The sequence below is a fragment of the Hemicordylus capensis genome, chromosome 3 (genome assembly GCF_027244095.1).
Source record: "Hemicordylus capensis ecotype Gifberg chromosome 3, rHemCap1.1.pri, whole genome shotgun sequence".
Classification (NCBI taxonomy): Eukaryota; Metazoa; Chordata; class Lepidosauria; order Squamata; family Cordylidae; genus Hemicordylus; species Hemicordylus capensis.
In genome coordinates this window covers 85389674-85415713 of record NC_069659.1, presented here as the reverse complement: position 1 = coordinate 85415713, position 26040 = coordinate 85389674, and the positions used below count along the sequence as shown (strand labels likewise).

Genomic DNA, 26040 nt, shown 5'->3' with positions numbered 1-26040 from the left:
ATGCCACCAAATGATTGGGCATGGTTAACTTATTAGATGTCAGATGTCAGCTATTTTGGAGTGATGTTTAGCTGTTGCAGTTCTACCTGCTAGAACTGAGTATCATAAGAAGCCATGATCCTGATAAACAGAGCCTTGTGAAAAAGGACTACATTCAAAAAGAGTAATAACACTATGCATACATTTATTTTACAAAAGGTCAAAACTCTCTCTCTCTCTCTCTCTCTCTCTCGCATATAATAACATAGATAATTGACATTCTCAAGGGACATAACAAAAGAAATATGCAGAAGAAGAAAATTATTATCTGAGAAAGAAAGTTGATTATGTTGTGTTATATGATGGAATCAGGCGATGCAGGCTGGGACTAGCTAACTTCTCTAAAGCTACCATGGAAAGTCCATGGGGGAAAATATCTGGACTGTAATCTACAATGCAATTCAACAAACGCAAAATCATCTGACACTTCAGCCACCAGGTTCAGGTTCAGAAGTGGTGTCCCTAAGTGAACATAAGAAGATCCTTGCTGGATCAGGCCTGTCTAGTCCAGTACCCTGTTTCCCACAGTGGCCCACCAGATGCTTCTGGGAAGCCCACAACCATGAGATGAAGCATGTCCCCTCTCCTGCCATTGCTTCCCTGCAACTGGTATTCAGAGGCATCCTACCTGTGAACCTGTAAGTAGCCTATAGCCATTAATACTAGTAGCCACTGATTAACTTGTCCTCCATGAATTTGTCTAAGCCCCACTTATAGCCATCCAAGCTGGTGGTCATCATCACATCCTATGGCCATGTGATTCTATACTTTCTTCTGTATTTGTGAATGGATGTCATTCATTCTTCTGGGAAGAAATCAAAGACTGTTCTTGGGGAAAATGTTACTGTAGAAGAAGAAACCTGTAGGGATGTGCACAAATGGTTCATGCACGGACTGGCGGGGTAGGGAGCAGTTTCCTTAAGGAGCAAGTAAGCAGGTGATTACCTGCTCCACTGCCCCCCAACACAGTGTCACCCTAGAAGTGGCTAAGAGAGGCTGCGGGGCTGTTCCCTGCAACCAGTGCATGCGGCGTCGACATATGTATGGTCTACGCATGCATGGCCATTTCCCAGGTCAGCATGGTGTTGACCATGCAAATAGCACCCATACATGCACAAGCGCCATGTGCATGCTGACGCAATGTGCACAACCTGCAGGGAGAAGCCTCGTAGCCCCCCACAGCAATTGCTAGGGTGAGCGCTGTGCCCAGAAGAGTGGCAGGGCAGCAGCAGAGCAGGTAAGGATCTGCTTACCAGCTCTTTAAGGGAACCGTTTCCCACTCTGTCAAACTAGTTCAGCTGTGGCTGCCCAAGCCAGTTCGGAGCTTCCCATAGGAGGCACCAAATCAGCTCGTGCAAATCCCTAGAAACCTGCCTATCACTTTCTGCCATTGTAGAGCCTAGTGCCAAAGAAGATATCACAGGATCTCTGTATGGCCTTCCCTCCACATATACCGTGTCAGTCATAATATCACTAGTATATTATATATTACAGCAGTCTACATCCTGATCTACTGGTTCAAAGGTCCATGAACTAGGGGCTATGAGTTGTATTTGTAACTGAATTGTCTTAGTTTCTCTAATAAAAACTGGTGCTTTATACTAATATAAATATAATATACTTAATAAATATTGTATTTAATATACTAAATACATTTCTATAGTGCTATTGATTGTTCAAGGTGTCCCACTTGTATTGTTTGATACAAAACAGATGTCCCATATTGCAGATTGAGGGCCATGACTAAGAGAGTAGCTTGCCAAATGGCATCTAGAAAGTTAATGGCAAAGGTGAGATTCAATTTAGCCACTTCAGCTCTGTTAGAGATTCTTCAAAGTCTAATCCAGCATGTCTCTGAATGCCAGTAGCAGGGGAACAGCTGCAGGAGAGGGGAAATGCCTTCCGCTCCTGTTTGTGGGTTTCTCAGAGGCATTTCATTGACCACTATGGAAAACAGGATGGTAGACTAGATAGGTCTTGGTCTGATCCAGCAATTCTCTCCTTATGTTACTGCAGTCCAGAGCATAAGAACATTGGGAGAGGGCAGGAAAAAACTCATGGGATTCAATCAAACATGGGTGGGAACCCAGCATCAGGCCTACACTGTGGTGATTATTACAATGAAGAAATACTTATCTTTCACTTTTGTATGTGATGAAACCTGATGCTTCCAGGCATTCATAATGGAAGCATGGACTTCCCGATGCTATGACTTCCCCATACTATGTATCCTCAGCAATGGTTTCCAGAAGTTTACTAAGTCTGTGTTAGGGATGTGCATGAATTGAATTTTTTGTTTCAATTTGATTAGTTTTGGGTCCGAATCTGACCCCACCCCCCAATCACCCCAGATTTGATTTGTACCCGGATTTTCTGAATCCAAATTGATTTGGATAAAAACAGGTCCCAGGGCCATGAGTGGGATGGGGGTGGTGGGGTGGTGGTGGTAGTGCCCAATGGGTGGAAGCCACTACCCAAATTTCAAAGAAATTGGGCAAAGGGGTGATATTTAAATGATTTTTGAAGTTTAGGCCTCTTTAAGATTTTCCCCGCAGGAAATAATTGGGATTTCAACAACCTTATAGCTCCATGTGGGGGGCACCGGGGTGGTCCAGAGTGGGTTGTGGTGGGTGGTAATGCCTAATGGGTTCATGGAAGGTACCACCCATATTTCAAAGGAATTGGACAGAGGGCTGATTTTTAAATGATTTTTGAAGTACACTCGTCTTCAAGCTTTCCTCCATAGGGAATAATGGGGATTTCAGCAGCCTTAGTTATAACTCCCTGTTGGGTGGGGGTGGCACCAGAGTGGGTTGTTGTGGGTGGTAGTGCCCAATGGGTGTAAGGAAGCTACCACCCAGATTTGAATCCACTCTCATTTGCTACCAGAGAATCTACTCTCAGAACACCTCAGAAAAAAACAGAACCCAGTAGCCCATGGGCTTGTGGGTATGGGGGTGGTTGGCACCCTATGTGAACTACACCACCACTTGCTCTGGGCCACCCCTGTGCCCCCCAAGTGGAGTTATGGGGCTGCTGAAATCCACATTATTCCCTATGGGGGGAAGCTTAAAGACGTGCGAACTTCACAAATTATTTAATAAATCACCCCTTCCACCAATTCCTTTGAAATCTGGATGGTAGCAGGCACCCATTGGGGCACTACCACCCAACACAGTCTTCTGCCCCTGAAGCCTCTTTTCTGCCACAAATCTGCCACAAAGATGCACAAACTTCAAAAATTCTTTAAAAATCAACCCTTTGCCAAATCACTCTGAAACCTGGGTGGTAGCAGGCACCCATTAGGGCACTACCACCTGACCCACTATGGTACTCCTAGGAGGCACCCACAGGCAGAAATGAGCACTGTCTGTCTCCATTGTCCCATAGGGTGAATGCAGCACACATCATCAACAATAGCAGAGCTTTGCACAGAACAAGGTTTCCAAATGTAACACACATCCATTGTATCACTCATCACATCCACTGTGTCTCCCCTGCAGAAATGCAATTGATCTACACACAACAGTGTGAAACAACAACAATGAAATGCACTGCCCCACGCACCCCCTCCCAATTCAGGGTAACAGCAGCAGCCAGCAATACGCAAGCAAGTAAGTGTGATATCACAGATGCAGCAGACTAGGGGAGCAGACTAGGGCCAACAACAGCATCAAATATGTCCTGCCTTCCCTCCCCCAAGCATTTTTTATCCACAAGCAACAGACACAGCTACACCTGTGGCACCTGGCCATAAAAGTGGGTTAAGTAAGGAAGGATGCAAAACAGCATTCTGCCAGTGGAACAGAGAGGTTTGACCCTCCCCCTCCCACCTACACAAGAAGAAGAGTGATGGTGAAAACAATGGCACACAATTTTTTGGCAATTTTTTTTTTACATTTCTGCAAAAGATCGGAGCCTGTGGCACCAGCACAACCTATTGTAGAAGCAAGCAATCTAGTTTGAATAAAAAGGATAATGATGCTAGAAGTCACAATATGACCCTATTTTCATTGCAAAGAAGTACACACACACACACACACACACACACACACACACACACACACACAAACACACACACAACCTGTCCTGTGCCCATCCATGAGGTCCCCAAAATATAGGCACAACAACAAACCATCCAAGGCATTTGAATTGCATAATATATATATACGAGTATATACTGCTAGACTTGAGATTATGTAGGGGGGAAGCATAGTATACCTGTGCGTGTGTGCTCTGAAAAAGGGTTAGTGGATTTAGGGTTAATTTTTGCCATGGCCTCAGAATGCTGCAGTTGGGGGTGGAGGATGGGAAGTAAATGGGTGCAGGGAGGAAGCTAGAGCCTGTGCCTTCCTGCCCAATCAGATCCTGTAGGCTTCTGGGCTGAGAATAGTAATACTGATATATTATGGGCACAGAGGGCTGGAAGACAGGCTTCCGTATTTTAAAAATGCAAAAAAGAAAAAAAGGGGAAGAAAGGAATGGGAAGAAAGACACAATTGTTTTTTAAAACCACAAGGCTATGCTACCCTTCTAACCACCTATTAGTATCAGATAACAGGGATCCCTCCTACACAGAACCCCTGTTTAAACTTCTAAACTAAACAACACACACCTTTTAAAAATTAGATTGCAACCCAAAACCTCCCTCCAAACAGGAAAAAACCCCAAGAATACAGAATTCCAGAGGGGTGTGTGTGTGCGCGCGCGTGCGCACATGTGTGTGTGTTAAAATGGGTACTCACTCAGTCTAGGGCTTCACCCACATTGTGTGTCCAGTTGTCCTGTGGTCTGGTCTCTGAGTCTACTCTTTCTTGTTCAATCTTCTTCTTCATCCGTCTTCAGATTTGGGGGGGGGGAGCCTGGAAAATCTGGGGGAAAGGGGTGGATGACTAGGTGGCCAGTGGCCACAGGGGCTGGGGCTGGTGGCTGGCACAGACACAGCAGGCACAGGCAGGCAGTGATTCTCTCAGCAGCAGGAAGGGGGTGAACAATAATTCCCTTCTTCTCAAGAACAAAAAACAAGCAATGCAGCGAGTCTTTTTGGCAAGAGCCAAAAGAGCCAATCTGGAACCAAGAGGGAATCGTCAGAAGATCAGCCCATGCTTTCATTCGCCAATCTGAAGCTTGGAAGGGCGGAAAATTCAAATAGACGTCCAACACAAAATAGAGACTACACAGAGATTGCCACAAAATGAAGGTCTGAAACAACATAACATTTGGCTTCGAAATTCGGGTGATTTGTTTTGACGCTGAATCTTTCGGGGCTTGCAGGGGAGTGGTTTGTTTTGTTTGGTGGAAAACTCTGAATGAATGTGACTGAACACAGGCTAGAGCCCATATTAGGGCTTACTGTATGCCAGAGATTGTGGCAAAGAATTCCTACTTGTCCGTCTCCCTCACATCTGCTCAATCTTGTCCAGTGGAGCTTTTTTGAATGGTTTGGGGCCTCCTATGTGACTTTGCCAAAGACCATCAAACAGAACCCTTGGCAGCCCGCTGTGACCAATTGGCGTTACATTTTGCAGATAAAATTGCTCGCAAAAATCACTAAGATTTCTTTGTACCAGAACTGGATGTTCCCAATGCACCATCTGGTCTTGTTATATTGGATGGTTTTCAGACTGTGTTGCCAGGCTGAGGAAGTGGATGGGGGCACAGTTATACTGCATGGTTATATGGTGGCTCTACTCCTACCTTGAGGGTTGTTCTCAGAAGGTGGTGTTTGCAGATGCTTGCTCCATCCCTTGCCTTTGGCCTATGGGGTGCACAGGGATCTATTCTGTCCCCCATGCTGTTTAACATCTACATGAAACCTCTGGGAGAGGGCATCCATAGGTGTGGGCTGTGGCGCCATCAATATGCTGATGACAGCCAGCTCTCCCTATCTTTTAAGTCAGCAGACACCAGGGAGGCAGTGGGTGCTCTAAACCAGGGCTTGGAGGTTGTTCTGGAATGGATGGGGGCAGACAAGCTGAAACTTAATCCAGAGAAGATGAAAGTGCTCTGGGTTGCTAAAACTGATCATCCGAGTCGTGAGGTGAATCTGGTCTTGGATGGGGTCATGCTCCCTCTCAAAGACAAAGTTGACAGCTTGGGAGTGTTTCTGGACCAGAAGCTGTCGTCGGAGGCTCAGGTGGCAGCGGTGTGTAGAAGTGCCTTTTACCAGCGATGGCTGGTATGCCAGCTGTGACCCTACTTGGAGAAGTCAGACCTGACCTCAGTTACTCATGCTTTGGTAACATCCAGGTTGGACTACTGCAATGCGCTCTATGTGGGGCTGCCCTTGAAGACGGTTTAGAAGCTTCAGCTGGAACAGAATGCTGCTGCAAGGATGCTTGTGGGTGCAAGCCGTGTCATGAGTATCACACCCATTCTGCAGGAGCTTCATTTGTTACCAGTCCATTTCTGACCCAGATTCAAGATGCTGGTCTTGACCTTTAAAGCTCTACATGGCTTGGGGCCATGGTACCTGTCAGACTGCATTTGTCCATATGAACCTGCCAAAGCCCTCCACTCAGCATCTCAGACCCTGCTCATGGCCCTGCCATTGACAGAGATCTGGTTGGCAGGGACAAGAGACAGGGCCTTTTCGGTTGTGGCCCCTTCCCTCCCTGTAGAGCTTCACCATGCTCAGTGTTTAAAACAACAACAAAAACAACTAAAAACACACCTTTTAAAAGAGACTTTTTAATGTTTCACCTGTTGCTTATATCTGGTAGCTTCTTTAGTTTTTACAATTCTTAGTTTTTAGTTTTTTAAAATAACTTTTAATTTGAAATTTTAAAATCTGTAATTCTGATTGTGGTTTTAGCTTGGATTTTTAACTTGTTTAGCTTAATTTGGTTAATTCTATTAGTTTGATTTTATATTGTAACTATTTTATAAATAATGTGAGCCACCCTAAGCAGTAGTGTACTGGAGGGGCAGGGTATAAATATTTTTTAAAAAATAAATAAATGGAAGCTTTAACTCCCTGGTTGCTTTCACCAGTCAGCCCACAGTATCTTTAAGTCTCATACAGTCAGGGATGGATCCAGCAGGAAATTACAGGGAATTTTTTTTAAAAAGATATTATTTTTTCACATATAACAATATATGAAAATTAAGTACCGTATATACAGAAATTAATTTTCATATTTTTCATATATAAAAGTTATAATTAAAGATTTTAGATTTATGGACTTCAGTGGGGTAGACAGTTCATCGATTGCACACCTTAAGGAACCTTAAGCACTGAGCATTGAAGAGCATAATCCTATTATGCAGCAGTAAGCCCCATTGTGCACAGGATAATTTAACTGGTTTAACTCGGAAGAAATTGTCCGAACCATTGGAGGCATTGGAGAGTAAATGTAGGAAACATAATTTAAGATCACATAATTTTCCAGAAGGGATTGAGAGTAAATAACTCCAATCATTGATAGACCATTTGTTTGATTTTCTGCTCTTTGGACAGAGTGAATCATGTCAGAATAAAAGCTGTATTGAGATTAAATATTCCCACTTTACATTTCTAATAAGTGCCTTTCAGACATCCCCCCCAAAAAAATTGCTTTACTTAAAGACTTTACTTTACTTTAAGTGGGGCAGCCTAGCCCCATCTAAAGAAAAAACTCAGTCCATCACTCTGAACAAAGAACTCTTTAGCTTTCTAACTATATTAGCAAAATTTGTCGTCACTTCATAATGGAAGAAAAAAGGGCACATTTTGTTTAGAACACAGATCAACTAAATATGGCCTACAATGGTTATGGATAAAGTTTCTTTACTGCTGAAAAATGATTCCCATTATAACCCAGGTATGTTATAATATGCCAGATGGGAACTTTTCTGGAAGTATATAGAAGAGGGCAAGGATCCAACGCATGATCCTAATGACCTAAATTACTTTTATTCTTGGTGAAAGTGAGTGTTCATTTGAAAAAGACAGCTGACAATTCTTTATGTTTAAAATTGGTGATTTAATTGGACTATGTAGGGGGAATTGAAGTTATAAATATGTATTATTCTTATTCCATAATATGATACTCACCTGTCATCGTATTTTGTTGGGTAAAAAATCTAGTAAAGCATTTTAAAAATGGAAAAACACACACACACACACACACACACACACACCAAAGGGATTTTGAAAAGACTGTTCTAATTAATTACATAGAGAGAGAAAATATGACTAGCACATGGTAATCTACCTTGTTGGCAGTTACTGAATAACTAAGGAAGTAAAGTGTATTACAATGGTATCAAAATATAGAGAACGATCTATACTATTTAAAACTGCTAATTTCTGCTCTTTTCACTTCTGCTCTTATCATATAATCCTGAAAGTATAATTGAAAAAGATAAAAGTTTTGAGAAACAGAATAAGGCATGTGCTAAATCACATTCAATGCTTAATATAGCTAACATCACTTATTTGCCAGTCTCATCATTCATATCATGTTAACATTGAGAATAAAATTTAAAGTATTTAAAGTAATTTAAAATAGTCATGACACTTCCTTGGGCAAACACAAATGTAATGCAACAAATGTAGTATGTGAACCTGGAGATTAGGAAAATGGTAAGCAGCAGTTCTTGGAGATGAAGTTCCAGTACATCAACCTTCTGCACCAACTATCCTAATGACCACTAGGGGCATTGGGAGTAGAGGTAGTTAGTGAGGGTCTCCAATACCTGTCCCTGCTTGCCTCTGGCCCCATGCTTGACTCCTCAAGTATTTCCTGTAGTGAGTCAGTCCTTTCTTCCTAGAGAGAAGATGGAAACATCTCTCTCTCTCTCTCCTTACCTATTCATCATGTAGCCAATAGAATAGGTCTTTTTATGGTTCCAGCAGCCCAAGGTCTGCAGCAGAGTTGAGGTTTTTTAAGTGCAGCTGAGTGAGTGAGTGAGTTCAGCATGGATCCAGAGTTGAGCACCAGTGCTCTTTGCATGCTTAATGGGAGAAATTAAGAATGGGGTAAAAAACCTAACTAAAAGAAAATAATTAAAAATTAACCAAGTCCCCCAATTCCTTGAAATCTGGGTGCTAGGTGGCACCCATGGGGACCTACCCACCATGCCAATTTGGTGCCCCCTGGACCTTTATAAGTGGTCCAAATAAATCCAAATCCAAACTGAATCAAATCAAATCCAAATCAAATCTGGGGTGATTCAGGGGAATAGTTTTGGACACAAAACAAATCAGGGGTGATTTGATTCAGGCACAAATCAAATCAAAACAATCAATTTGTGCACATCCCTACTTAAGATGTTTTTGAAGAGTACCTGAGGAAGGTTGCAGAAGGATTCTTGGATTGGTTTGGTCTACCACATGGACATTAGCTATACAGTATAGCCTTCCTGGCTTTTTAGTGGCCAGAGTGGCAGCAGAGGAACACCTCCTTAAAAAGACAGTTAGTTAATACTGTTGTAAATTAAGTAGGACAAGTGTCCTATCCAGCTTTGAGCTGTGTGTGCTCCAGATTTTTGGTCATGTGTTAGCAAAAACCTAGATAGAAAAAGAGGAGAGTGATCTTCTGCAAGCCAGGAGCTGGGTAAGATAGTGCTACCTTGTACCCAACACTTTACTAAGGGTCGACAGAAAGCTGTTCTACCCAGCTCCTGGCTTGCAGATAATCACTGGAGCTGGAACCTGGTGTAAGATATAGACTGGATATGGGTGGACAATGCTTGATCCAGACAGGAAAGAAATATTGTACTGTTGTTGCACATTCTGGGGTTGGAGTACAACCTATCTTGAATGGGATATAAGTGCTCTTTCAAATCAGATCAGTTCATAGCTTGGTGCTCCAGGATGCTCAAAGGATGGCAGTGGCCAGCAGGGCTTCTTACCAGTTTAAGCTGGTACACTAAGTGTAGCCCTTCCTGGAGGAAACAGCCCCAGCTACTGTCATTCATGCCAGGGCAACAACCAGATTAGACTACTGTAAAGAGCTCTATGTGGGTTCTTTTTGAAGAGTTCAGAAACTATATAGTTCAAAGTGCAGCTAACAAAACATCAACCGCAGCTAGTCATACAGAATATCTAATTTTTTTGGAAGGTTCTCCCAAGGGAGGGCTGCTTGTCCTAATCCTACTTGCCATTTAGTGCACAGTGAAAACCAGGCTACTTCAAAGATCCTTTTGGTATGGATGCATGCTGATAATTGGTTCGAGTTATATATCTGATTTTTGGTGACTTCGATTATAACTTATGCTTTATTTTTAAATGTTGTCTTAAATTTTATATCGCTGTTAGCTACAATATAATTTGGAATGATATGATGGGGTAAAATTTTATACATGGAATACAAATATTTTAAATAAATCATGGCACATCTTATGAGAGTTGTCCAGAGGAGAGAAAAGGCACAGAGTAGGGCTGAGTGGCAGATGGAGGGGCAGCTGAGGAGGAGGAGGAGCAGGAGGGGGAGGGGGAGGAGAAGGGAGAGGAGGAGGCAGCGCTGCAGCAACAAGAAAGAAAGAAGAAGAGACATTGAGCAGCAGCCTCCACCACCCTGCTGAGACTCTGCGCGTGAAGGGGCGGAAGAGCGACCTGAGGGCTATCTGTGCAGGCCGGAAGGGAAGTGACATTGTGGTAGGAGACAACTTTGGCCGCCGTGATGCCGCTCTCCCTAGGAAGGGGAGTGGGGAGGCTGAGGGATGGGGGAGAACGAATGAGTGAGAGTTGTGGGGGGAGAGCAAGTGAGCAAGAGAGTTGTGGGGGCAGAGTGAGAGTTGAGGGGGGAGAGTTGTAGTTGTGGGGGAAGAGCAAGAGAGAGAGTTGGGAAAGAGAGAGAGTTGTGGGGAGAGAGAGAGAGGTGGGGGAGAGCGAGAGAGTTGTGGCAGGGACAGAGAGCAAGAGAGACAGTTGTGGGGGGAGCGAGAGAGAGAGTTGGGTGAGAGAGAGAGGTGGGGGGAGAATGAACGAGAGTTGTGGGCGAGAGAGAGAGCTGTGGGGGAGAGAGAGTTGGGGAGAGCGAGAGAGTTGGGGGAGAGCAAAAGTGAAAGTTGGATGGCAGGGGTGGCTTAAGGAGGGGGGAAGTAAGGGCAGCGAGCCAGATTGTACGGGGAGGGGTGAGAGACAGAGAACTAGGGCACAGATGCTAGTAAATACTTTATTAGACAGAAAACAGATTGTGTAAATTGTTCCTAGGTTGGTAGTTACAATATGTTGGTTCATCATTGTTGATGAACTGGACATACTGAACTAGGGTAATTATACACTGCAGTCATGCCAGTATTTCGGTCCCTCTTTCTGCATTTTGCCTTTACTTTCTGCTTTATGCCATTCTCCCTGCTTTTTGCCCTGGGGTTTTGGCTTTCTGCCTTCTTCTCCCCCACCTCACAAACCTTTCTGTTTTCTGCTTTTTGCCCTGCTTTTCCAATCTTTCCTAATCTTTCTGTTTTCCTCAATGCTGGCAGGCTTGGGTAAATACCCAGGCCCGCTGGCATGGAGGAAAGGGGTGGGGAGAAGGCTTCTGCCTCGGTGACCAGGTTTTCCCCACCCCTGCTCCAGTGCCCGCCAGCCACTATTGATGAGGAGTATTTTCAACATTCCATCATTAAAAGATGAACATACTATTGCTTATGAAGTCAAAAGTGTCCAACCAATCCTTTTGAAATTGTGCACAAAGAAGATTATGAATGAACAAAGATGAGCAGTGATAGTGGATTATACAGGTGAAACTCGGAAAATTAGAATATTGTGCAAAAGTCCATTAATTTCAGTAATGCAAATTAAAAGGTGAAACTGATATATGAGACAGACGCATTACATGCAAAGCAAGATAAGTCAAGCCTTAATTTGTTATAATTGTGATGATCATGGCGTACAGCTCATGAAAACCCCAAATCCACAATCTCAGAAAATTAGAATATTACATGGAACCAAGAAGACAAGGATTGTAGAATAGAACAATATCGGACCTCTGAAAAGTATAAGCATGCATATGTATTCAGTACTTGGTTTGGGCCCCTTTTGCAGCAATTACTGCCTCAATGCGGCATGGCATGGATGCTATCAGCCTGTGGCACTGATGAGGTATTATGGAAGACCAGGATGCTTCATTAGCGGCCTTCAGCAATTCTGCATTGTTTGGTCTCATGTCTCTCATCCTTCTCTTGGCAATGCCCCATAGATTCTCTATGGGGTCAGGTCAGGCGAGTTTGCTGGCCAATCAAGCACAGTACACTGTATACTTTTCAGAGGTCCGATATGGTTCTATTTTACAATCCTTGTCTTGTTGGTTCCATGTAATATTCTAATTTTCTGGGATTGTGGATTTGGGGTTTTCATGAGCTGTACGCCACGATCATCACAATTATAACAAATTAAGGCTTGACTTATCTCGCTTTGCATGTAATGCGTCTGTCTCATATATCAGTTTCACCTTTTAATTTGCATTTCTGAAATTAATGGACTTTTGCACGATATTCTAATTTTCCGAGTTTCACCTGTAAGTTAGCATTCACTATCACTGCTTATCTTTGTTCATTCACAGGGGCGTAGCAAGGTTGTAGTGGGCCCAGAGACAAGATTTTAAAATGCCCCCCTTCTCACTGAAGCTCAGCTCATGAAGTAAAGAAATCTTAAATGAGGCTGAATAGTGGTAACAAAAAGCATAGTAAAATTTATTTTATTTATTTATCTCTCTATATATCTCCTATGTGCCACGATAGAGCATCATCCTAAATTGTTTTTTTAAAGGGTTTGTAAATTGTGGACGACGCAAGTCCTTTAATGGTACTAGAGAAAGACATGCTGTTCTGGTAGCTCCAGGTCTTAACACTCACATCAGTTTTGGAGGATGAATACAACTGAAGGAAGCCCGGGTGGGTGCATGGCTGGGGGAGTCAGTCATGTGACTTGCCTCTGCCCCCCCCCAAGGCATTGGGCCCCCAGACAACTGTCTCCCCTTGCCCTATTATAGTTATGCCCCTGCCCATTCATAATCATCTTTGGAGCAAAATGATGAATGAACTTAGAAAGAATCCACTCTCATTTCCTACCATAGAATCTGCTCTCAGAACAGCTCAGACATTGAAAACTGCAAAACCCAGTGCCGTATGAGCTTGTCGTTTTGCGGGTGGTTGGCACCCTATGTGCAATACACCACAACCCGCTCTGGGCCACCCTGGTGCCCCCCTATAATAGGCCACCCTGGTGCCCCCCAAGTGGAGTGATAGGGTTGCTGAAATTCCCAATTATTCCCTATGGGGGGGAAAGCTTAAAGACGTGCCAACTTCAAGAAAAAATTAAGAATTACCCCTTTCACCAATTTCTTTTAAATCTGGGTGGTAGCATGCACCCATTGGGGCACTACCACCTGACCCACTCTTCTGCCCCCAGAACCCCTTTACTACCCCGAATCTGCCCCAAAGACATGCCAACTTAAAAAAAATTAAAACACCACCCCTTTGCCCAATTTCTTTGAAATCTGGCTGGTAGCTTCTTTGTACCCATTGGGCACTACTACCCACCACAATCTGGTCTGGGACACTCTGGTGACCCCACCCCCCCATGGTATTATAAGGCTGCTGAAATTGCTATTATTCCCTATGGAGAAAAGATTAAAGATGTGCCAACTTCAAAAAGAAATGTAATCACCCCTTTGCCCAATTTTTTTTGAAATTTGGGTGGTAGCTTCCACCCATTGGGCACTACCACCCACCCCATTCGTTTGCCTCATGAACCCTTTTTTTGCCCCAAGTTGATTTGGATTCAGATTCAGAAAATTCAGGTACAAATTGAATCTGGGGTGATTCAGGGGTGAGGGGGCAGATTCGGACCAAAACTAATTGGGGGTGATTTGGTTTGGGTACAAATCAAATTGAAAAAATCAGTTTGTGCACATCCCTATTACTTTATTTAAAACAAAAATGCCAATTTAAAATAACAGTAAACTTTCTATGTTAGCCGCCCCCTAACAAATTGTTTTCTGGGCAGCTTACAAAATATCATTAAAACATGAAATAAAAATACATAGCACATTCAATCAAAAGGGACCGGGGGGTGGGGGGTGGAATACAATACAATACAAAACAATTTGAAAACACTTTTACCATCAGTTTAAAAATCAAATTGAAAAACCAAAATTTAAAAGACCCGAGTGAACAAAAAGGTCTTTACTTGGCGTCTAAAAGAACAGAGTGATGAGGCCAGGAGAATATCCCTGGGGAGACTATTCCATAAACGGGATGCAACCAAAAAGTCCCTCTCCCTAGTCTGCTGCTTGGCCTGATTGCCTGCAGCTTCTGGTCAGACTCCATCTGAAGACGCCAAAGGAGAAGACTTCAGACTGGTAAGCCCCCTTCTTTTTATACATACACCCATGCCCAGTGGCACATTTAGGCAATCTGAGCGTCTGGACTGCCCTGCTGCGAGGCCTCCCCTGCTGCAAGACCTCCCCCTGTCGCCATGAGCCCTGACCGCCACCACACGCCCTCCTCCCCACCTCTGCCATGAGGCTGAACAGCCAATTTTCTAATTGCCATGTGTGCGGCCGGTGGGGGGGGGGGGGGCTGAGGTGAGCAGGCCTTCCCCGCTGGTGGTGTCAACACTCAATTCTAACTGCACAGGTGTGCTGGAGCACCTCACAGTTCTCGGAGGCCACTGAGCCAGACAGTTAGGCTCAGCAGCCACTCCCGCTCTACCCGCCAACGCCAACACTGACGCTGGCGGGGGGGGGGCTGCTCGTATCACCCCCACTATTTTAAAAACACCTGGAAATTCAGTAATCCAAAACCTTCAGTTTAAGAAGAGAGTTAAGATGTTTTACATTTTCACTTGTGCTCTAAAAAGAATGGAAATTGCATGTTAAGGTGCCCATCTTAACTTCCATGCCATTTAAGCTTTAAAGACTTTGTACAGTCTAGTATATGATAATGGCTTTAGAAATGTGGCTCCATGCACCCACACTTTGCCTGGGTCTGTCAGTTGGACATTGGTCTGGGGAGAGATGCATCCAGGCAGACTTTTAACAGGTACAGTTTTCCTAATCACTTCCTAGAGATGCCCCTGATGAATTTCTGCCTGATGCACCTGTGATCAAGACAAAGTGTGGGTGCATGGATCCTTTCTAAAGCCACCATCGTATACCAGACTTTACAAAGTCTTTACAGCTTATATGGTGCAGAAGTTGATGGCCATCTTTACCATTTCTTAACTCTCATCTTAAACTGAAGGTTTTTGTATTACTGAATAATCATACATAGGATTATGGCCCAGTTATTATTACCTGGATATACATAAAAAACACAACCATCAATAATTTGATGAAAGTATTTGAATGAATATTAAAGTTTTATACCATTCTGTTTTGCCTTCTGTCAGCAGAATTCTCTTTATTCATTATTTTTTTAAAAGAATACATTTAAACACCATCCTTCCTGGTGAATTTCCATCTTTAGCACAAACCATCCATCTCTCTTTCAATTACAGCTGTGTCTTGGCATTGTTAAATGTGAGCTAGTGAACTGTTTTTGATGCCTAGTTTGAACAGCTGTTCCTTATTAAGAGGAGTGAGGTACAAAGAGAACTTGAAAAAGGGTCTTCAATCATTTATCTTTTACCATCATTTATCATTTATCAGTTGGTTTTTGAAGCATATTCTTTACATTTCTTTATGGCAGACACTAACAAGGTAAACTCTTAGATTTCTTAATCATGCTACCTAAGAAATGCTCCTTTTAAGTCTGGGAAGTCATCTGAAGAACTTGACTAATAGCTTATATTTTAGTACTATCTGAAACCCGGATAACTTTTACCAGAGACACTTCCATCTGTGTACATAAACTGCAATTCATCTGCTTAACTGGCAACTTTTACATTACTTTTATATTACCAGCATGATCACATGACTGAACAATGGATTCCAAAACACTTTCTTGCTGTTCTGTACTTCTGGTCATTTTCCAGTTGATCACAACCCTCAGAAAAACAGCTTGATTTGTTTAAATGGACTGCATAATGTTAAAAGAATTGCAGAATGTGTTTTGCAACTGTAGTGTATGTTGCTCATAATGCTTGCATAACACCATTTTGTTAATTGTGTGTTGTATATATGTGTTGTGCAGAAATATAGAGATGTGCAGAAAACTGGTTTTCCCTGTTCAAATCCAAACTGGATTTAAACCGGACCGGTTTGGTTTTGTCCCCCTCCAGACTGGGGCCCAGCTCGGCTTGAATATGAGCTGTTTGGGCCCAGTTCAAGAGGGGCAGCGGGCTTCCCTATGTGTTCTATTAGTTAGCAAAATCAAAGTACTTACTCCCAGTGGTGGCCATGGGGGTTGTTTTGGTGGCCACAGGGGGGCTGCAACAGCTTTCCCTACCCCCACTGGCCTCCCCCCAATCTCCTGGGCCCTCTTTGGCCATCTACACATGTGCAGCAGCCAGGTTTTTAGCTTCCATACATCCATATTTGCATTGCTGGTCCATTTTGCATGATTGGACCCTGGACCAGAGGGCGGGGGAAAACCTGAACAGACTATCTCAACAGGATTTCAAGCCAGTTCACACATCCCAACAGCACATCCCTACATGTATGGCTAAAAAGAAATTCATACAATTTTGAGACATCACAAACTTAATGTGGATCTTGCAAATATCCCAATTCAAGTTGAAATAATGACCTGCTTTAATAAACATTCTGAAGATTACTGACGATGTGATGGATAGTCATCTGGAAATATGATGGAACTCTTATAGGACCAATTACACACAGCCAAATGGTGGTATGAAGGGGGAACACAAACAGTGGTGGTGTTCAGGGCTGGCACACAGCTTCATGTGGCAGATTCTGGATCAAGGGTAATACAACAGCCCAATTCAGCCCCATTCAGGTCCTCACCCATGGATGGTCTGCCGAGGAAAGAAGGAGACATGATACCACATTGTTTTTCTTCTGTTCTCAATGAAAATACAAATGAAGGAATTGGGGGTGTGATTTTAATAGGCGAAAGAAAGAAAGGGGAGGGGTGCCATCTGATGCTATGCTTCAGGCAGCAAAATATCAAAATATCACAAAACAGTTTTGTGAACTTGTTTGTAGATGTTTAAGTTATGACCCATATTTTCTTATTTATTTATTTATTTATTTATTTATTTATTTATTTATTTATTTATTTATTTATAAAGCACTTCTGTTCAGTGAAATACATATAATTGGCATATGAACATATTGAATGGAACTTCATCACCCCAATTCTCAACAAATTGAAATCTGGCCTGTAAGAGATCCCTAACACAATTCATTGCCAATAAGAACATTATAGGTTTGGAACAAAATGACAAACTTTGATGGTTATCAATACACTAAATGTTAGTGTTTGTTGCTCCTTCCACTACTGATAGCCAACCTCTGAATAGAATTTTCTTCTGTCAGGATTTTCCCCTGACAACCCAAATGCTTACAGGTTCTCTGTTGAACCCAAGTTACATGTGTTGATAGCAAATGTGGTGTCTTGGAACCTGCTTTTTATCAGTCTGATTGTCTTAGTACAGTACTTTCTTGTGCGTTATGCCTGAATATTCTGGTTAACTTCTTAATATTTACTGCTGCATGATGTGATATTGGCCATCTGCCCAGAAGGAATCCCTGAAGGCAAAGGACAGTTTGGACCATGATGAAGCTACTAAACTCATTCAGAGTTTCTCAGGTCATGGGAGTGGAAAACTCATAGCACACAATTTGTGTGGGCTATGGAAAAGTGAGTGTGCATGGAAACAAAAAGGCTTACTGGACAAGTATTTTTGTAAAGAACACTTAAGAAGCTGTAGTTTTATTTTTATGCAAAAGTCTCTCATTATAAAACTGGAAGGTGAGAAAAATGGTACAGAATAAGAACAGAGCTGTTCTTATTCAGAGACTTAAAAGAACAAAGTTTTTAAACTTTGTGCTTGTCCTTCCTGCTTCAAGATGTTGTGGTCTGCTTTTAATTAGCAGCATTAATTATGTTGAGAGAGGTCGTATCTATCCACTAGTCAGCCATAGAGATAACAAATGAAATGTTCTGGGATCCATTACAAAGAATGTAAACAACTATAAACAACTGCTGATTTTTATGAGGCCCTTTGCTCTTGTTAGTATAATATCTCAAGATTCTTCAGGAGTCTTTTGTGTGTGTGTCTTGTTGCAGCATTGAGCAAAATGTTAGAGATCCGTAGCATTTGCAAATATAACATGATTAAAAGCCACTATAGATCAGGGAAGACTCCAAGGGATCATGGGTGCTGCCGCAAAATATTTCCTACTCCCCCTTTTGCTTCTCCATCACCAGTCTGGAAGTTGACAACACAGTCTAGGGATGTGCTAGCCAGCTGTTTTGAGCTGGGCTTGACATTGAGCCAGCCTGGTTAGAGCAGTCCGTGTTCAAACGAGACTGGCTCCAGGTTCTAAGCACCAGTTCACAGACTGGCTCGTGGGTAAAGGGAGCATCTCTAATCCTAATTGTAAAGGCATGCAATGCAAAAGGGTTCAAAATCAGTTGGGAGTGCACAAAACCAGTTTGCCTGGCTCAGTTAGAGTGTGGACCAGACTTGAACCTAAACAGGAGTGTTCAGTTCTGTGCACTCCCAACTGATTTTGAACCCCGGACCGGAACTCCAAGCTGGCCTGAGGGGTTTGCCTTGAGGTCAAGCTGAACCAGTTCTATGGCCATGCAAATGGTGCTGATGCATGCGCCGATGTCACTTGCATGCTGACACCATGCGAGGGATGCTGGGAGAAGCATCCTGTCACCATGGCAGGGCACTTAAAGGAGCTAGCAGCACGGGCTGCTGCTTTCATGGAGGAGCTTTCCATCTAACAGTGCTGAGATGGGGCGGCGGGAAGCAGAGGAGGCTCACAGGAGGGGCAGGTAGGACCTGCCTGCCTCCTTTTAAAGGCACCCCTCCCCACCCCCTGAGATCTTCATGGAATACTTTGTGCACCTATGAAGCACTAGCACTTGATTAGTTAGGATGTCAGCCATGAATTTTAAAGTGAAAACAAGGTATTGCTTTAAAAATTTCCTAAGTACTGGTTGTTCAGAAACATTTAAATTTATCTTTTATTGTTATGCCCATCAAGTTCTGCTCCCATTTTGATTATTGTTCTTTCAGTCCAGGTAAGTGACATGAAAAATGGTGTAGCTAGGAGACTGAGAAATGCATAGGGAATCCCTGGTTCAGATCTCAGCTCTACTATAAGATTACTGGCTGATATCCTGACTAAGAAAGCAGGGACACACCAGGAACCTTCGCACAACTCTCTGAGTCCCCGTGCACTCACTGTTGCACAAGAACTCCTAGAATTCAGAGCGATATGTTTACAGAGCCTTTCTGGAGCATGGGGAGTGCTCTGACCTCTAAGGGCTGTTGCGCAACAGCATGTGTACAGGGGGATGTACAGGAGGATGCGTACAGGGGGATGATGATAGGGGGATCATCAGGGTAGGTTTGTCTGAGGGTGCCACCAGCACGTCTGGCGGCAACTCAAACACGAACCTACTCTGTAGTTGCCCCAGAAATGTGGGATGCACTTCCTGCTGAGATTAGAGCTGCTCCATCCCTGATGGCTTGTAGGAAACAACTGATGAAACATCTCTTTAGCCAAACTTTTTAGTTGAAGTTTTTAGTTGATGTTTTAGTTGAATTTTATTGATTGTTTTAACTGTTAATTATATTTGTTTTAAATGTGTTAATTTCTTGTTTGTTTTTGTTATTGTAAACCACCTAGAGAAATTGGTAGATAGATAGATAGATAGATAGATAGATAGATAGATAGATAGACAGACACACACACACAATTGCACAAGGGCCACTAGCATGTCCCCACAGTTGCTCCTTACACATGCACTTTGTTAGTCAGGATGTCAGCCAGTGGCTGACAACCCCTGGGTACCCTTAGGAAAACTACTTCCTCTCAGCCTCAGCTCCTTACCCCATGCATTATGGAGATAATAATGCTTGCTCACCTTACAGGGTTGTGGTAAGGATTACTAGTTATTACAAGTAGAGCACATATTTAGAGATGTGTAAGGTTTCCCACACAATCATATACATGTATTCTAAAAAGGAAGTGAGCCCCATTGGGAATTATTTCTCAGTAAACATGGTTAGGGATGTTAGTTTATGCCGAAATTGTAATGTAATCTCTTAAAGGGAGAGGTAGGCATCAATATACAATATCCCAAGGCCAACTTTCCGAATGATCTGGAGACACCCTACCCAGTACAACTCCTTTTTCATCATTGTCCTAGTGTGGCCATATGTTGTACTGCCCTTTTCTACAGTGTCTTTAACAACAGGTTAATCTGCATACATTAGCAGATGATAGCACTGATCTTCATGCAGTGAAAAGTTTCACCTGCTGACTTCTGAAAATTAAAGTGTTGTTAAAAACACATGTAAAACAAGCTAAGTTTGTTCTAGACAGATGGTACCCTATGTGAGAATCACTTGGAGAGCGTTGTGTCGCGGGGGGGGGGGGGAGAGGGAGAGAGAGAGCACCAGCCAAGTTTCAGATCACATGTGATGATTTCTCAGGAGCATCGTGATTTCTCTTTATTATGATGTATTAAAAAAGGAACCATGTCACATGATTTTAAAATACATTGAGGCGATTCTCACAACTACCAAAAAGCGGGCTAAGGGGGCCTAGCACACTTTTTGGCGGTCGTGTGCTACCATGGGAGCCGAGTGGCACCGGGCAGCAAACCTCCCTAACTACCCCTCTCCTTAGCCCAGGTTAATATTCCTTTTAATCTTGCCTTAAAAATCCAAAATCTCATGCCCTCCACTGAAACATGAAAGATTATCGCCATGTTTGACAGAAATGTAAAAATAAATGTGGAAAGATTTAGAAGAATCTTTATATGATTAGACCAAAATCATTAGTCATGAGTACATATTGTATTTTGGGTAGGACACAATAGAATATTTTCTGCTGACAAGATTAGGCAGTCTTATGATACAACCAAGTTCAATAGGTTTATTGGGCCCTTATTTGTTGTATTACTTATTGTTTTGGATTAGAGGAATAATGTTCTGTAAAACTGGAATAATTTTTATGATTTTCTGACTTCTTCTTTTTAAAAACAAAAACTTCCATTCTGGCAGCACCAGTGTCGGGTTCAATCCCAGCAGTGCACACGGGTAGCCAAACTTTGGCTGCTTGTGTGCATAGGCTTAGTATGTTTCCCCCTAAAACCATTAATTAAAAATCTGTTAAGGATCTTATAATGATGCTTTCTTTTAACTTCCTACCAATTTGATTCTTTTAATTCAATCAAAACTCTTCTTTACATGATGTTAATTGTATGTCAGAATGTTCACTTTATGGCAATTTCCCTATTGATTACATCTAAATGAGACAACTTCACAGCAGAATTTCCAATGCATATAATACAATTAAAAGTCAATACTGTGTAGCAGATTAATGGTATTTTTTTGGAATAGAAGCTCTTCCTTGCACCCTAGCATTCTTTCTGACTCTCTCAGCATTTGGCTTCATGAATGGTATGACTAAATCTTATTTTCCACTGGACTTCAGCATTTAAATATCTAGCTAAATCTTAGGTACAAGGTACATGTTAGGGTTGTGTGTTTTTTTTTCCTGTTTTGTTTTTGGCCCGAATACGAAACACCCCCATTTTGTTCTTTGTTCGAAACCAGCCAATCCGAAACACCCCAATTTTGTTCTTTGTTCGAAATTGCAAAATCTGAATCCAAAACGTTTTGGATTTTTAAAAATGGCCACAGGGAAAAACTAGTGGGTGGGGGTGGTAGTGCTCAATGGGTGGAAACTACCACCCAAATTTCAGAGGAATTGGGCAAAGGGCTGGTTTTTGGTGAATTTTCGAAGTATAGGATTTTTCCCATAAGGAAGAATGGAGGTTTTAGCAAAAGTATAGCTTCATGTTGGGGGGGAAGGGGTGACCCAGAGCAGAGTAGGGTGGGTGGTAGTGCCCAGTGGGGGCAAGGAAGCTGCCAGAATTATTTCAGAGGAATTGGGCAGAAGGCTGATTTTTAAAGACATAATGGCATTTGTGTGTCTGTAAAGTTCTTCCCCATAGAGAATGATGGACCTCCATAATTCCTGCCCCATAACTGCACTTGGGGGGCACCAGGGTGGCCTAGAGCGAGTGGTGGTGTAGAGCACATAGGGTGCCAACCACCCCCATGGGTTGCTAACCCATGGGGTGCTGGGTTCTGTTGTTTCTGAGATATTTTGAGTGTAAATTCAGATTCTCTGGTAGCATATGAGAGTGAATTCATGGTTTGTCGTTGAAAATCTCATATGCTATCAGAGAATCTACACTCAGAACACCTCAGAAACAACAGAACCCAGCACCCCATGGGTTAGCAACCCATGGGGGTGGTTGGCACCCTATGTGCACTACACCACCACTCACTCCCAGCCACCCCAATGCCCCCCAGGTGGAGTTATGGGTCTGCTGAAACCTCCATTATTCTGGGGGGGCGACCTTAAAGAAGCGTAAACTTCCAACAATTCCTAAGAAATAAGCCCTTTGCCCTATTCCTTTGGAATCTGGGTTGTGGCAGCCACCCCTTGGGGCACTGCCACCCAACCCACTGTTTTGCCCCTCAGGCCCCCTTTCTGCCCTGAATCTGCCCCAAAGACATTTCAACTTCAGAAATTCTTTAAAAATCAGCCCTTTCCCCAATTCCTTTGGAATCTGGGTAGCAGCAGGCACCCATTGGGGCACTACCACCTGAACCACTCTTCTGCCCATAAAGCCCCCTTTCTGCCCCCAATCCACCCCAAATAACATCAACATCACACATCAACAACAGCAGAGCTTTGGAAAAAATCAGGCAGATTTCCAAAGGTCATGCACATCCACATCCCCCCCGCCCGAAATGCAACTGATCTACACACAACAGTGTGAAACAACAACAGTGAAATGCACACTTCCCCACTGGCCAATGAGGGTAAACGCACACTGCCTCACTAGCCAAGGAGGGTAAAATTTACCCTTAAATTTGCTTGAAAGGAATAAGGAGGCAATTGCCAGCAGATCAGCCCATGCTTTCGCTGGCCAATCTGTGGGCTGGAAGGGCTGGAAATTCAAACAGATGTCAAAACTCAAAATGCAGAATGAAGGAGAAAGACTTTTTGCGATTGCAAAATGGAGTTCCGAAACAGCTGTAGCAACAAAACATTTTGTATCCGAAACAGGGACGTTTTGTTTCAGCTACAAAATTTTCTGTTTTGAGCATTGGGTGTTTTGTTTTGGCTACAAAACAGCCAAAATGGCCTGTTTTGTGCACAAAACGTTTTGTATCCGAAATGAAACACACATCCCTACTACATGTTACTGGGAAACATGTGAACTGCTGACTAATGCCTGCTCCTATGTGATCCCAGGAATGCATCCCTGGAAAAGAAATACGTGAGGGGACATCAATATTCAGTGTTTCCTCACCTATTGTACATGGCAGCCTTTTAACAATACTACTGACTGACATCCTGACTGATGAAGCATGCGTGTAAAGAAGCTCTTTGTGTATGTGCACACAACTCCCCTGCTCCTTCTGTATGTACGCTGATGTGCCAGAGGATGAAGACTTCCAAGTGCTACTTGTGCTCCAGAAGTGTTCTGAAGGTCAGAAATAACGTCATTGTGGGTCAGAGACATGTTTCCAATTTTGCAGAGCTTCTGGAGTGCAAGCAGCACTCTGGAGTCTTAGTCATATGGCTGAACAGCATACATGCAGGAGGACTGGAAGAACTGTGCAGCAGTGCATGATTTCTAGGCGCATCCCTACAGAGTCTCCTTCAATGCACATTTTATGTATTATTATATATGAATGTCTATGAACATTCACTATGGATGCAGATGACAGAAAGCAGACCAGAATCAAACTATGTGCTAGGCTGCAGCCAGTATAGGTGCAACATGCATAGTTTAAGGTTGAGCCAGGAATAGATGACAGATGGAAGACTGAAACTAAGCGTGTAGCTTAACACACTCAGTGTATGCTTCTTGTATAGATAATGCAAAAATGCAATAATCCAAAATCCTTCATGTGTCTGAGGTTCTCATTACTGCCTACAGGGACTGTTGGTGAAGTATCTCACAATTTCAAAGCCCTTTTAAAGGGAGGGCCAATCTGAGGTGGATTTGCCTCAGGTTTGCCTGTGACTTCTGAAGGCAACCTATAACTCCTGTACTACCAGGATTCCATTTCCAGAGTATGGTGGGCTGATATTCTGCTTCAAAAGAGCATTCTGTTTGAGCACTTCGCTATCCCCAAAGACCTATTGCTGTCCGTTGTAAAGCCCTAGCTCTGAGGAGAGTTTGCTCCTTCAGTCTGAGCAAGCAATCTCCATCTGGTGTGAAGACACTGCCTAGGTTCCTGCTCCCACTTCCTGACTGCTGTTTTGAATATTGAACTCTTTCTCATTCTGCCCCTTTACCTACCTGTGGTCCTTGTTTGCTGCTCAGGAACTTAATCCCTGCTTGTGGACCACACACCTGCTTCTGATCGACTTGGACTGACAGCCCCATGTCTCAGAACCTGGTTGTCTCAGTCTAAGCCTATCCAAAATCCAAGCCTTACTGTATGTTCATGGACCCCAAAGTGGGCCTAGTTAAATACTAAAAGTCCACTATATTCAGACAATTTTTCTAAATTTGAAAAGAGTAATCTTTTTCTCTTCACTGCAGAAATGATACATTCTTATTCCATGGTAACAGGCATACTATGACCTGTCATCTCTAATGCTCCCTCCCTCTCATGCTCCCCACTCCACCAGCAAGCAGAATCAATGGATCTTGGAGGTGTTTCCAAATGTTTTAGTACTTGGAGATTTATGCTCTGCAAGGTGTTGGCAGAACATTGAGTTCTGCATCATCGATCATAATGTACACTACTTTTTGCAAGATTATCCCCTCCCCCACCTTGCAACATCGCCCAGTTTTATTACAATGTTTTTGTATTATTGGTAGGACCATATGCACTTAATATTTGGAGATAAGGCTCTGGATTCTAATAGATTTTCAAATGTTCTCCTTCAGTTGCGAGACAGCTTGACTTGAATTATAAGCCCGCCTGTGAAACTCTTCTTTACAAGTTGGTCTTTATATACAAATGGAATTTTTGGTCAGCAAAGCAGTCTTAAGAGCACATGGGAATGTTTAGGAAATAAATGATGTAAATCATGTTGGGATTAAAGTGACAAGGGAGAAGTTGCCTTGCTGCTCTGGTGCTATAAGTGCGACAATATGTGGTGTCATGTTTCAGGCATTTATGACAATGGCAGAAGCTTTTTGGATGTTTATTTAGGTAATTAAACAATGATATGATTGACAGCAACCTTGTCTGCAAGCCAATTAAACCATAATATTTGGATTAAATATGGTTTGTGAAGCAATCCACTGACGTTGGTGAGAGAACATCAGTGTTCTGCCCAACCAAATGGAACAGTTCACTAAAGCATGGACACATGTTTTCCATTGTTTCTTTGCAGAAGAGACATTGCAGGGGTAGGCAACAAACAGCCCATGCACTCACACGAGGCCTGTGAGGCTTTAATGCAATCGGTTAGGCCTTATTAGAATCCTGAGGCCCTCAGGTGTCATTTTAAATCATACATAAAAATAAAACTTCATAAAAACAAGCCCTCTGAATTGCATAAATATATTTCAAAATGTGGTGGCATTCAATAATAAGAATTATTATTTTTCTATATAGTTTGGTCACTTACTGTTTAAAATACAGAAACAATATGCCTGCTTCTGTCAGCATCCTGGATGATGCTGGTCCTAATCCAGCAGACTGAAAAAGAAGTCCACAAAGAGAGGTCAACTGCTGCATAATATTATGCTGGTGGTGTTAGCATTTCAGCCAATAAAACAATGCACAAGACCACAAATATGTATCAAATGCTTTGCTAATATTACACTGACTATAAACTTTTCTGGTTTAGCTTGGATGTAAGCACTGTATACATTAACCCAAAACAATGTACTGTAACAATATACATTAATAATACATTGCTATCATGA

General features: G+C 42.7%; 1 long non-coding RNA gene across 1 annotated transcript; it reads right to left on the bottom strand.

Moving 5' to 3' along the window:
• Window positions 1-16643: 16643 nt before the first annotated feature.
• Window positions 16644-25815, bottom strand: LOC128351160 (uncharacterized). The gene is made up of 2 exons (XR_008319617.1): window positions 25740-25815; window positions 16644-16885 (listed from the first exon to the last, which is right to left on the bottom strand). It is a non-coding gene; the product is annotated as an uncharacterized LOC128351160 (long non-coding RNA).
• Between the last annotated feature and the right edge of the window lie 225 nt (window positions 25816-26040).